At 36.1% G+C, this 14,875-nt stretch overlaps 1 protein-coding gene across 23 annotated transcripts in view; it reads left to right on the top strand.

Annotated features, from left to right (window-relative positions):
* Positions 1 to 14,875, top strand: part of anks1b (ankyrin repeat and sterile alpha motif domain containing 1B) — a 315,281-nt gene that overhangs the window by 251,401 nt on the left and 49,005 nt on the right. For 2 of the 23 annotated variants that reach the window (XM_073946420.1, XM_073946419.1), the window contains exon 1: positions 1,295 to 1,605. The exons of the other annotated variants lie outside the window; for them this stretch is intronic. The gene's annotated coding sequence lies outside the window, so the exon portion shown is untranslated. Of the gene's footprint in view, positions 1 to 1,294; positions 1,606 to 14,875 lie in introns of those variants that run through there. 23 annotated transcript variants of the gene reach the window in all.

Here is a 14,875-nt window from a genome sequence, read left to right as displayed (position 1 = left end):
TACGCCCTTAGTGTGCTTCATGCAGGGTTAGTGTGCTTAATAAACCACGTTTAAAAAGCACAAGCTGCGTCTCAAATGGCACACTATACACTATGCATTCATGCACTTACACACTCACAGCATGACATATGTATTTAGTGTCGTCCCAAATGGCACACTAATATTTTTTTTTACTAAACGGGAATTCAACCTGTTTCCCTGATTACGTTTGACGGTCGCCAAATATGTGAAATAAATGACCAAACTATCAAATAATACCTGCTATAATTATAACCACATTCACCATCGGGAGGCGCTATATTCACTCTCGTTGGAGAATATGGTTTTCACAATCCAAAATAAATAAAGTTGTCCATTATGTTTGCCCGATAGCTCCGCCCCTTCCGCTACGTGAGCAAACCTGCAGTCATTGAGTGCGTAAAGTGTCAATCATTACACAGTTCATTTTACCGGCTGAATAAGTGCATCATCTTAATAATAAGTAATTAATAAAAGCGCTCTTATTATTTTTAGAGTTTTCAATGTAAACGCACTACTTACACTATTTATACTACGAAATAGTGTAGAATAGTGCATAAGTATGCGATTTGGAACAAAGTTACACTCTTTTCCTCTCCATTTGCACCAGACACCTGTTTATAAGTGCATCATACTGCTTGAAAAGCACTGATATTCTGAGTCTGCTTCCCACTGGTGAGTGCGCTTGATAAACCACCTGTAGGAGACACACTCCTCTCTTTTCTGTACAAAAAACCCCTTAAGACTTACTGTAGCTTTACATCTATGCTGATTATCTCTGACGATTTTGAGTGCCTCTGTTATCCTCACTTGTAAGTAGTTTTGGATAAAAGTGCCTGCTATATGAATACATGTAAGTGATTAGTTACAATTAAGCATTTAATAGCACAATTTGAATGGTGTGTGTATTGGGACATAGTCCATTAAGAATGATTGGTTGCCACCAGTAGAAAGCCGTACAATCACCTGTAAAAGCACTATTATGGTTTATATTAAATCAATACAGTTTGCATTATAGCCATTAAAACCATTATGAATATTATGATATATTCTATTGTTTTCTTGGATGTCAAAAATGGCTCAAGACAATAAGACCAAATGAGTCCATGATGACTGTATCGCAATCTCCCTGCAGTGAGCGCTGGAACTCGCATTAAACAATGAAGCTTCAGAGAGAGAGAGAGACAGAAAGAGAGAGAGAGAGAGTAAGAGGAGGGAGGGCAAACAGAAATGAGCCAGCGAGGCGGAGAAAGCGGAGAGTGAGTTAAGGACGTTCAGTCTCCGTCTCACACACTGCTTCTCGAGTCCGTGAAACGCTCACCTGCTACAAACCCAGCGGATTTTGGCTGGATGGGTAAGCTGGATCACCATATTGATTGAAAGGGGGGGAAAAGCTGACGTGTTCAGACTGGAGTACAAACCTGATTGTGAGAAGAGGCTGGAGAGCGAAGAAAGCCATAGATGTGAAATATGCATGAAACATCCCAGCGCTGTGGAACAGAGACCGAGAGTTGAGGGAGCTTGTCAAGGCAGGTCAGGACCTCCGCCAGGACTCTGGACATTTGGAGATGAACGCTGAAACTCTGGGTAAGTCAGTGATATTGGAGGAAGAGTGAAGCAGAAGGAGGATTAGCAGGGATTCTAGTTGTTGTTGTTTTTTTACATGAATGCACTGTTAAAGCTTTTGTTCTCCGTTCGCTGCAGCAACCAGGCTTCTTTTTTTTTTTTTTTTGCTGTAACGTCCAGCGTTTCTTGCAGATGACTATTATTTTCTTTGTACCGATCTGTAGTTTTTTTCATTACTTACATGATTTATTTGTAGTTGTTTGTTTTGTGCATTACACTTGAGACAGTGTTGACATTTCTTTCAGGTGTCAGTCTTTTTATGTGCACCGTACTGCAGTTTCTTCATTACTTTGGCGATTTTTTACGCATCACATTTGATTATACGCTGTTCGCTTTAGTTTGAGACTGTGTTTTTCTGCTTTCAAATGTTAGTCATCACAAGCTACTCAGCTTTATACTGTGGTTTCTTCCTCACTTTGGTCATTTCTTATGAATCACTCTTGATTATATGCTGTTCAGTTGGACTTTTGATGGTGTGTGCATTAGTTTGAGACTGGTTAGTTGACGCTTGGGATAGTTTTGGAAAGACTATTGCGTAGCATATCACAGGACATGTTGATTTCCCTGTAGAATTGTTTCTTAATTATCACGCATGCAGATTTTATGAGCTCATATTAATTGAGGTGGATTGTTTGTACTGTATAAAGGCATGTGTCACACTGAAGTATCATTATAAATTGCCAGTTAGTTATTGGCTTCCTAGTATTATTATTATTATTTATGCATTTAAAATTTAACTAAATGTTTATTTCAATTAAAGTTAATCTTTATAAAGACTAGTAATTGAATAAGATTACAAAATATAATGTTTAGTAAACCTCAAAATAAATATTCGGTTTATTTTATTAGATATATATTTGTTATTAGTTTTTAGTTAGATATTTAAACATACAATTGAATGTATTTTATAGTCTTAATAAAATTATATATATATATATATATATATATATATATATATATATATATATATATATATATATATATATATATATATATATATATATATTGTTTATTATTATTATCATATATTGCATAAATAGGTATACTATTCTGTTTGAAGTTGTTATTGTTGTTATTATTTTATATACGTAATGGTATAAGCTTTTAATATTTTTTATATTTACAATAATTACAATTAATCAAATATATTTAATAAATTTATTTTATAATTATAATAAATAATTGCATTATAATAAAATACATAATATTTTATATAAATATATATAACTATAACAAATATAGAATTTTATTAATTCATCAATAGTTTGATTGTTTTAGTAAAAACATTTTTTAATCTTATATAGATTATTTATGTTATACATTATAAAACTTTTACATTCATAGTCTGGCCTAAATCACACAGTATGCATTTGTTTGTGTGTGTTTGTCATCTGTCTGCCTGTGTGTGTTAGTGCCTGCCCTTATGGCCTAAATGGTTAACCTCCTGGCCCAGGTAATCTGCAGATGACACAGTGGTGAGGACGAGCATGTGATGAGTCTACATTAGACTGCATTAGCTCAGTTCTGCAGTCAGCAGTGAAAGAGTCATGGAGGTTTAGAACAGAGCAGCGGGAAGACGGTGTTGCGTAATGAAAGAGGGACCTGCGGTGCTGTGGATCAACCCTGGTGTATTACACGTAATCTCAGCGCTCCGCCATCCACATGTGGATGGGCTGGAGGTGTAAGCTTCCTCATAACACAAATAAAACTACCCATAAGCTTTGAAGACACGAAGGGTGCGCCGAAACATTCACACACAGCTTTTCTTAGCTCTTAACTTTGCCCGAGGCTAGATTTTTTGGATTCTTCTCTTTTTTGCTGGGTGGGGTTTTGCGTAGTTCAGTACAGCTCCAGATGTTTTTTATCAAAGGAATGGAGGAGGAAGTTGTTTGTGGATGGTGTAGTTTCACACGCATTATATATCAATTAGCATTAATGAGTCTGTAGCAAAGCACTATGCACTAGGCAAATATTAAACTAATATGAAGCAACTGACGTCCATAGTAGGAAAATGGACACATTTCAAGGTACATCACAGCTTTAAATAGTTAAATTTACACCTACCATAACTTATGGTTGACCTTATATCAAGTTACTCACGATACAGCCTATAATACTAGTCCAGTCTCGGCTTTCAGGTCCAAGTGCTAAAATCGGCTTTCGGGTCCAAGTGCTATACTATATCAAAGTGTACAGGGAGACTTAACAAATTTTAATGGTGATGTAATACTTTCGAAAGTCACGATCAAAAGATATATTTCCATGCTAATATGGCCAGAAAGTGATGCATTTGTTATAAACTGTTACAATATTGGTGTCTGTGATGTAGCAGCAGAGACTGTTATGTACACCATCATTTTATGTAAAATTCACTTTAATGTGTAATGGGACTAAAAAGGGGTCATAAACAAATATTTTCTCAATTCAGATGAGTAGCGGCTTGGAGCCAGAAACAATATTCCATATGTCATGACTTAACAAGCGGATTATTTTTATTTAGAAAATATTACATATATTCAGGAAAGTGGCTTATTCGTGAGAATTCTTAAGATTTAATTCGTAAGGAAGGGTACAAATTTTAATAGGAGGCATGTTTTCCAACCCCCTAACCCAACCATAATTGGGGGATGAGCAAATCATACTATAACATGAATGAGATTTTACCAATTTATATGGATTAAATCACAAATTGCCATGAGATCGCATTAGGAATACCAGCTGCTTGACTGGAGTATATTGTCTAAAATGTGCCGTTTTAGTTGACTTTTGAATCATTTTTTGAGCCAGCAGATTGATGACGTCTTGATTTCAGCTAATTGGCCATCACACAAATCTACTATTTTAAGCATTTAGTATTATTCTTGGCTGTAACATCAAAACTAAAAATAATAACTGAATGTTTTTTGTACACACTGAACAGTGTTGGTCCACAATTCTGCCTAGACGGTATTTACAACAAGCCTTTATGACTTCTGTGACAGAGATGCAGAATCCAATTGTGGAATTGGAAGTAAATGTGTAATATGTAATGTCATGGAATTTTGCAGCATTAAATTGAAAAAGTAGCACTTGCTTAATTAAATGACAATATGGACTAGTGTCTGTGAACATTGAACCATGAAAGACTGTTCTGAGTGTCTTTTGTGAATGAATGGTGCTTGACATTTTTGACATTCATGGGTTTTTCATCATCTTTTGCCTTACTAAATGAACATGAACATTTAGATTTCATCTCCAGAGCCGTCTGACTGTCACTTCAAAAGGAGCTTATTGTTTAATGTTATTAATATTCTTTCAACCATTACAATGGAATAAAAATAAAATAAATAAAAAAACACAGAATTAAAACAGATTTTATAAAGCCCTGTAAGTCACACCTGATTAAGCTGCTGGTAGTAAATGAGGAAAATTCCAAACAGGTACAAGATAAATCACATTTTATAAATGTTTCCCAAAGTAATGACAAATGACTTACTGATAGGCCTAAATAAAACAAAGACGCAGCACTGCCAGATGGCAAATATGCTATTATTTCATCTTATTTCATCCCATCATCTCCTTTTTCACTTTCATTTCTAAATGGTTTTGCCTGTGTGTGTTTGTGTATTCATAGCAGCCTATATAGCATTTATCTTTTGATCAATTATTCAGCTATGGCTTCACAGTCTTGTCCAGCCACTGAGTTTTTTTTTTTTTTTTTTTTAGTTTCATAAAGCATTCCAGTGAACTTGAAGTATCAGATCTGCAGTTCAGAAAAAGGTACACAAAATCCTACTTTAAACAGACCAAAGTCCAAGCTATTTCCTAGAATCTTTACCTCTGGTAAAAGTTGTCCTACAAGATTAGACGTGAATGTTTGTCTGCAGCAGATTACATTTTGATTTATTTATTTGCAATTAATTTTTAATTGTATAAATGAACAAAGAGAATTCCAAATGAAAAGTTTAACCAAAAATGGAAATGCTGGCATTATTATTCATCTTTCACTTTCTCCAGACTTGTTTGAGTTTCTTTTTTCTGTTAAACACAAAAGAAGATATTTTGAAACATGTTGGAAACTGGTAGTGATTGACATCCATAGTATTTTTTCTTACTGTGAAAGTCAACAGCTATGTTTCCATTCTCTCATTTTAATGGACATTTTGGAACATTGCATAGAAAGTGCTTAATGAAAACATCAAGATTCCATACATTTAGAAAATTCACCTCAAAATCTTGAGTTGGGCAAACATTTATTATCTAATAAGATAAAATGCTCATCATACTATACAATATGGGCTGCACGCTGGCGCAGTGGGAAGCACGTTCACCTCACAGCAAGAAGGTCGCTGGTTCGAATCTTTGCTTGGTCAGTTGGCGTTTCTGTGTGGAGTTTGTATGTTCTCCCCGCGTTTGTGTGGGTTTCCTCCGGGTGCTCTGGTTTCCCCCACAACTCCAAAGACATGTGCTATATGTGAATTGAGTAGGCTAAATTGTCCGTAGTGTATGTGTGTGAATGAGTGTGTGTGGATGTTTCCCAGTGATGTTTTGCAGCTGGAAGGGCATATGCTGCGTAGAACATGTGCTGGATGAGTTGACGGTTCATTCCGCTGTGGCAACCCCAGATTAATAAAAGGAGTAAGTCAAAATAAAAAATGAATGAATGAATGAAACAATACAATACAAAACTTTATTGTCAGACTTGCATCTGAATTTTTTCTTACATAACGGCATGATAAATACTCCTTACAAAGAGACAAAAACATACAAAAAAATTACAATAATTTTACACAGACCTTATTCATTCACCTAAGACATTCTGATGTAAAAATGACTTTTTAAAGTTCACTTTATTAAAACTTAGACTTTAATGTTGTATGTTCCTGATTCAACACATGACTAGGGTTCGCAATTATGTTCCTTGCCAGCCTTGTGAGGTTCTTGTAATATGAACGGTCATATAACTTCTCACAGGCTTTTTACTATCTTTGAACAGATTTTAATCTAGTTCATCAGCTTTGTTTTTAGACTCACAGACATACTTATATACCATGCAGAATTACAGTACTGCAGAACGCTCATAAGTGCAGACATTAAAAAAAATGTTCAAGAATCACTTTTTATGCTCCAAAAGATCTAAGTCGACCCCCAAAAAAAGATTATTTGTTTTATATTGTTACACACACTATCAATATGATCTTTCCATGAAATGTGTTGTCTATTATTACACCCAAATACTTATATTTGTCTACCTGTCTAATGTTTACATTATATATAACTACAGAGTTTGTAGATACAGTACATCAGCGATGTTGACCTGAACCTCTGATTTTTCTAGGTTAATCACAAGAGCATTTTTATCATCTATGACAAAAACCTATTTAAAATTAAATTACAGTATGCTCATCTAAAAAGCCATGAGATTGAATTTTTACAGATCATGCGGTAACATTACTGGATAAGCCAGCAGACCAAACACATAGTAAAACATCTGAAATGTTACTTTGGTCATTCTAAAATGCCTCAGCCAAAGTCTGTCATCACATAGGTTCAGTGCTATTAACTCCCAGACCTGTCTTGAGCATCTGATCTCTCAAAAAGCAGTCTCGCACCTCTAAAAGCCAATGCATGTTCATTACGTTTCATCTACTGAGGCGCAAGTAATGATCATAAAGCAACAAAGGTCCACAAGGGCTTCTTCTAGCCAATGAATTCCTATATATATATATATATATATATATATATATATATATATATATATATATATATATATATATATATATATATATATATATATATATACACACACAAACAGTGCATCTTGAAAGTATTCATAGCGCTTTACTTTTTCCACATTTTTTTATGTTACAGCCTTATTCTAAAATGCATTAAATTCATTTAATTGTGAAAAAAAAGATTTTTTGAAATTGTTGCAAATTTATTAAAAATAAAAAACCCTGATAAATCACATGTACATAAATATTCACAGCCTTTGTTCAATACTTTGTTGATGCAGCTTTGGCAGCAATTACAGCCTCAAATCTTTTTAAATATGATGCCACAAGCTTGGCACACCTGTCTTTGGGAATTTTTGCTCATTCCTCTTTGCAGTACCTCTCAAGCTTTATCAGGTTGGATGGGAAGTGATGGTGTACAGCAATTTTCAGATCTGGGCTTATATATTTGTATATCGCCTGTTTATCAGGAAGTGACAATTTTGTTCTCTCGGGTTCATTGGATGGAAAGCTTTTTTGCAAATCTTTAATGTGACATTCCAGTTTTGCATGTAAGTTTAATTACAGTTGCATCCTTGTATGGAAACATAGCTAATTACTAACGGATTTCAAGTTTCTTTAAAATACTTTATTTTGTGTTTAACAGAAAAAAGAATTGAAACAGCCATTTCACTCATGTCTAGAAGAAATACGGTAAGAGGTATATTGCTACTACACAAGCACAAGTTGACTGCGGTTTCTGCACAGATCAGATCCATCACCACTACAGTCTTATCAGACATGACATCAGTCATCTGAGCGTAAATCTCCTCCTGTCATCTACATTAGCGCTAAACAGCAGTCAAATCTCACGTCTCACTTGTGCTGTTCTGTTCTCTCTCACAGACATCGGCATTTTGAGACTCTTCAGAAAGAGAATTGGTGCTGTTAAGTCTTTTCTCTTATATAAAAGCAAGATCTATCGCTCCGTGTCGGGCGCAGGCGTCATGCAAGGACACTTCCGGCCCTCTGCTGTTTTATCCTGTGGTGTTTTGAAGCTTGGATCCAATCAGTGGCCTGGTGCTGTGCGGGATGTGACAGGGCTGCCGGTTTAATGCTGTTGATCTGCCTGCTGCTGGTCCTTATGTCGCTGTCGACAGCGGCAAGCGCAGGCTAAAACTAGATTCTTAACACCACTAGCAAGCCTGTTTCAGATGATCACTTTATAAGATTCATTTGGGATTGATGTAGTGTAAGTCGTGTGCTTGCTTAACTGATTTGATATAAATTGGATTAGGGTGGTGCCTTGTTTATTTATTTATATGGAAATGGTTTAGTGGCCTATTTAGTATATATAGGTCATGACGGTCATCATGGTATATCAAAATATATATATATATATATATATATATATATATATATATATATATATATATATATATATATGTATATATATTTACAGGGTCTGTAAATTATTAATTAATTATTTTAGTTTTATCATTTAAAGTTATTTAGCTATTTTTCTGGAATTTAGTTTAGTTGTTTTATAAAAGTTAATATTTTTTTCAATCAGGGCGATGCAGTGGCGCAGTAGGTAGTGCTGTCGCCTCACAGCAAGAAGGTTGCTGGGTCGCTGGTCGAACCTCGGCTCAGTTGGCGTTTCTGTGTGGAGTTTGCATGTTCTCCCTGCACTCGCGTGGGTTTTCTCCTTGTGTTCCAGTTTGCCCCACAGTCCAAAGACATGCGGTACACAAAATAAAAAAGGCTACATTGTCCGTATTTTGTGTGTGTGTGTGTGTGTGTGTGTGTGTGCGTGCGTGCGTGCGTGCGTGCGTGCGTGCGTGCGTGCGTGCGTGCGTGCGTGCGTGTGTGTGTGTGTGTGTGTTTTTCCCAGTAATGGGTTGTGGCTGGAAGGCCATCTGCTACGTAAAAACGTGCTGGAAAAGTTGGCTATTCATTATGCTGTGGCGACCCCAGATTAATAAAGGGACTAGGCCGACAAGAAAGTGAATGAATGAATGATTTTTAATCAGCAACCAGGCTTTTAAATGATCAAATGTGGCCATGAATAATAATAATATTAATAATAATAATAATTAAAATTTGTGATTATCCCTCAAAAAACCTTTGTTTATACAAAAATATTAAGACACACAGTTTTCGGCATTCACAATAAGAAGAAAGATCGAAAAGCATCTTCCCATAATAGCAATTCACACACAAAAACACCTGTACATCTATTAGACATAATGATTTTATTTCTGTGCAGACTGTGTATTCTATCCCTCAACCCTAAAGACAGAAAGCATTCTGCAGTTTTACTTTTTTTTAAATACTTTATTATGTGAAATGTATTTGCCATTTACTCATGCTTGGGAATAAAAAAAATGTCCCCACAAGGTCAAAATATACTACTTTTGCTAATAATTGTGGTAATACTTGGTAATCTTTGTAGACTGATGGCATTGCATGCCGTTCAGCCTTATAATCTTAAGATGTAAGCAAAATTACCTGTTTTGTCATCACTTCAGACATTACGCTAGAGAATCATTTAAATACTAGCTCTAAAGTGACGTTGGTGAATTAGTACTGGTACAGATGTACAGATTAGTAGCTACAGATGTGAAGGAATGGTGGAAGACAGTAGTTCCTCATACAAAATGATTTGTAGACTTTTTTTTTTTATATACATGATTGCGCCGTCAAGCTGTTTTATAAACACAATATCACACTCGTAGCAGTGCAATATGGCTGTATATTGTTACTGGTGAGACACTAAAACACTCTGCCCGTGGCCTTGTGCCATCACACGCCCCTCACCAGTGGCAATATACAGTCATATCGCACTGCTACAAATGCTATATTGCTCAAATATCTTATATACAATGTTGCCGATGCCAGGCAACTAGTGTTTTATGTATATAATTTATGTGGTGTGCATAATGAATATTAATAACTAGTTTAAAAAGTTACAGACTGATGTTTATCATATATCAATGAAAAATGTAAGTGCATGTTTAGTTATTGCCTTGATTCATTCATTCATTTTCGGGAGTCACCCAATAAATGTTTGCTTTCAATGAAAGACCGTCTCTTGATTAGTCAACTAGTTGTTCAAGCAACCCACCGGCTTTACGTTTTTGACCATATGTAATTTAGCTTGTCTTTATTAGTTATTAAAATCACATTGTTCTCATAAATGTTCAGAACGGCATGAATTTTCTGCATGTTCCACAGTTTTATTCTTGGTCTGGCATGTCTGTAGGTTTGTGTGCAAGAATGAGTAGGAGTGTGTGATAGAAAGAGTGAGAATGCGTGTAGAAAGAAAGAAACTGTCATGACGTCTTTTTTTCCCCCCTCTTCTCCATGCCTTTGTGTTGGAGGCTGACTTGATTCCTTCTGATCCCTGCTTCACACCGCTGCATTATAACCATTGGTAAAGACCGGAGCGTGTCACGTGCCCTCATTGGTTCATCAAGTCTTCAGTCACAGTCAGACCTCTCAGCATTGGTCGGATGCGCTGCTGTATATGCTTTACGTTTCCTCGGAGGCCTGCTGGATTTTTACGCATAGCACCAACACTCGCTCCATAGTTGCTAGGTAACTGGCAGGCTCTGGTTCTTTTCCAGTTGTCCCCTGGTTGGGAGGCGATGGTTATAAATGGATCTGAGATGGATAACGGCGAGTTGCGGTGACGATGGTGGCCTTGGGCTTGTTGGAATTGGGGCTGGATTTGGCTGTTTGGTTTGACTGGATACCAAGCAGCTGCAGAAACATCCACTGGAAAGTTGTCCTTCGGTGGCCTGAAAAGTGCCAATGCTACTGATGAGAAATGAACAAATTAGTGTTGTTCCGAGCAAATCCCTGTGTAAAGTAGCCCCGGCATGCAGGAGATTTGTGGACACATTGTGCACGCACGTACACTAGACCTCATTACGTTGACTGTGTGGGTTGTGTTGGCTTGTAATCCTGGCAGTAAAAACCTGTTATGTCTGTGGTGATTGGCTCTCTGTATTCTGTCCGCTGTAGCAAGGCAGACACGCCACATGGTATTTCGCATTTCAAGGAAAAGATTTTATGTCGTCTTGAAAAATAATGGAGGCACTGAGAGAGATTGATATGGAAGGGTGACGTCAAGCAGAAGAAGCCAAAGTGCCCACAGCGGGTTTTTTGTGGGCTTGAAGGTCATTGGACCAATCATGTATCGTTACAGCTCATTAGCCAATCAATGTGCTTCACATGTTTCCCTTCAGACAAGGAAAGACAATGGAAGAAATGTGGGTGGTTGGTGTTCAGTGACTTGTTTTCCTAATTGACTATTTGGTGGCTTGTTTGAATGAACAGAAGAGAGTGTAACTGAATGCAGCAGATATGTTTTTGAAAAGGAGGCACTTGTTTGCTCGTTAATATAACAAAAGTCAGAGATGTTGTTTTAACTTGTCTTTAAAGCAGTTGTGTTAAAATATTCAAATGAATTAAATACAGTATAAGTAATGTGGAAGTCACTGGATGTGGTTATGAATACACCATGTTAGATGTTAGTATTCAAAAACTCTCTGCAATGCCCGCTTTGAATGTTATTACTTGATTGAATGAGTTTTATCAGTGGTCATCAGCCTTTTGTGCCTACTGGTAGGCTTAGAGGGCTGTTATCATCCATCCACATGGTTAATCAGCTATACTAATAGAGAAGACTTCTTATCCAGATCTGTTTTTACATTACTCTGGTGGTTGAGTTTAGGGTTGGGGTAGGGGTAGACGTTAATAAAATACAATTAAGGGGAAATGTAATAAATAACATAAATAATTCTTGTAGTTAATCAGCTATATTTATAGAGAAGACTCCAGATCCAGATCTGTTTTTACATTACTGTGACAGTTCACATTAATAAAATACAATTAATAAGAAATTTAATAAATAACATAAATAACTCTCGTTAACTTCCAGCCACAGACACGTGATTTACTGTATGGCTGAATAACCATCTGAATGGATGATAACAGAAGAAAGAAGAAGGCCCTACTGGCCCATATCCACCAGCTGATAACCACATAACGCCCATTCAATTGAGGGATAACATTCGAATCGGCTATCAGGACATAGTTTTTATCCTTTTTTAATGCAGTTTGAAAAGGATAACTTTTCTTAGGATAACTTTTTTTTTCCTTAAATGTAAACTAGTGAACATCACGTTTTAATTGGTAATAATTGTGAATACAGTAAATTGTGTATGTCTGTTGTTAGTTTGCCAACTTTCTCAGAAGCATTGAGATTACAATGTTACAGCTAAAACACACTCAAAAAAATTGGGGAAAAAACTGACATCATTAGTTGTGATTAATTTTGGCTATGAAAACACTTTGTGTAATTATATGTTAGCTGATAGCATGCTTAAACCCATCATTCTTTAAATTATTTTTTTTTTCAGAGAAATTGTTAACTTAATTTAATTTCTTTAAAGCAGTAACGTCAAAAGTGTTAAAACTAATATTAAAAATGGGGCAAAATAAGTCAGTGTTGATTGTTAAAACCCTGTTAGCATGTTATTATTCTAATGCTATCTCAGAGAAGTTAGTGAAAATTAATTAATATGATACATTTAGCATGCTGAAACGCTCACAAAAGATGTACCTTTTAATTCATCTTCTTTGAGGTGCTGATGTTAAATATCAAAGCAAATATTGTTGAAAAATTTATTCTTTGACATTGTTTGTATTTGATAGTAAATACACCGGTAGCATAGGCGCGACATGCTAGCTCAATTAGCATTTCTGTGTTTAGTTTGCATGTTCTCCTCGTGTTTGCGTGGGTTTCTCCAGGTTGTCCGGTTTCCCTTACAGTTCAAATTTAAGCCAAAGGAAAATGAATGAATGACAATGTTAGCATGTTAGCCATTACCATGTTAAAACTTTCATAGCAATAGTGTCTGTTAACTAATTTTTAAATGTATCTAAGTAAAACAATTAATATTCATTAAATCCTTAATGAATATAAAACATGTATATAATTATGCACTGGCTTTAGACTAACAAAAGCCATTCTTTAGGTACAAAGTAACTTACAATAATTTAGGTTGACAGAATGTAAACTTACTAAAAGTAATGTCATTTTTTAAGGCAGTAAATTTGGGATAATTTGAGATGCTCTTGTCCATTTGGCCATGGTCCATTGTTCCATTCTCATATGTTCCTTCCTCCTCAGCGTCTACTCTATTGACCTAATCAAGTTCTGACTCACATTTACATCCTGTCAACCATCTCGATTCACTCAAAATATGTCAGATGGGTAATACCGTCTGCAAATGCCGTTTGAAGACAGTAAAACTAAAGGTTAAACTCCATACGTAAAATGTCTCTATAAAGATCAAGCTCTTGTTTAAAGGTCAGGACAGGCCAGAGCAATACTCCACAGCCACATAACTCTCCATGATCTCATGCTTGAGGCTCTGGCAGGCATCAGTAATAGAACTCAGAATAAGTTGTAGTATGGATGAGCAGTTCTTCCTAATTGAGGGAGCTGAGGCGCAGAGCCCTGTCTGATGGGGAGCATGTGAATACAGTACTGTTTGTGCTTACAGCAGCATTCGTGCATTGGATTTTAATGACCTGGGAAACACAAAGTCCCTCCTTTATTTGCCTCCTCACTCCATTTCCTCTCTGTTTTACCTCTGCAATTCAACACTTCATGTCTCAGTAAACATCCCACCAGCTATCGCCATCTAAATAGTCCATTTTAACTCTTTTTTTTTAAATTGTAGCTTTAATATTTTAGCTTCACTACTAGATAATAAATTAAGAGATGCAACATCTCTGAGAAAGTGTTAGCATACGGCTAACACGCTAATAGATTGGTCACAATTGCTATTTATGTTGTAGATTAGTGCATTTTTTATTTTAATGCTTCATCTGCATGTTTGCTCTTAGGCAGATGGATTAAGACCCATTTGGTGAGGCATTAGCCTTGTATTCACAACCAATACTAACCCCAGTGACTGGACATAAGAACGAAATGGCCGATAGTTAATAAAGTCTATATATAGTTGATAGACACCGATGTTGTATCAAACAGGTTTTCCGAACACTCTACCTCATCAGCTATTGATTAATGAACAGATATATTGTTCCACCCAAATTCAAGCCAAAGTTGCAGTGTCAAGCTATTTGTGAAAACGAGAAACATCTGAGAAGAATAAGCTGGCGAAATGCTTGTGTAGTTGTTTTTGCATGTTAACATGATATGTGGCATGGTATAAGTATGTGTAACAATGACTAGGGTGTGCCAACAGATGTAAGGATCCAAATTCAGACTTTTTTAAGAGTAGTCAGGCAGGCAAGGTAATAGAGTAGCGAACGGTACTATAAAGCAAACCCAAAAGAGTAGTCGTAGTCACAGGCGAAGAGGCAAGCGGTAAAACAACATAAACTGAAAACAAACAAGAGGTCAAACATACAGCAAGACAGCACCGGAAAGCACTTTGAAATACTCAATAGGGAAACAAGACTCAGCACTTGATGAGTGTGTGTGTGTGTGTGATGTA

Source organism: Danio rerio, chromosome 4, assembly GCF_049306965.1.
Source record: "Danio rerio strain Tuebingen ecotype United States chromosome 4, GRCz12tu, whole genome shotgun sequence".
Taxonomy (NCBI): domain Eukaryota; kingdom Metazoa; phylum Chordata; class Actinopteri; order Cypriniformes; family Danionidae; genus Danio; species Danio rerio.
This window is presented reverse-complemented; position numbering and strand designations above follow the sequence as displayed.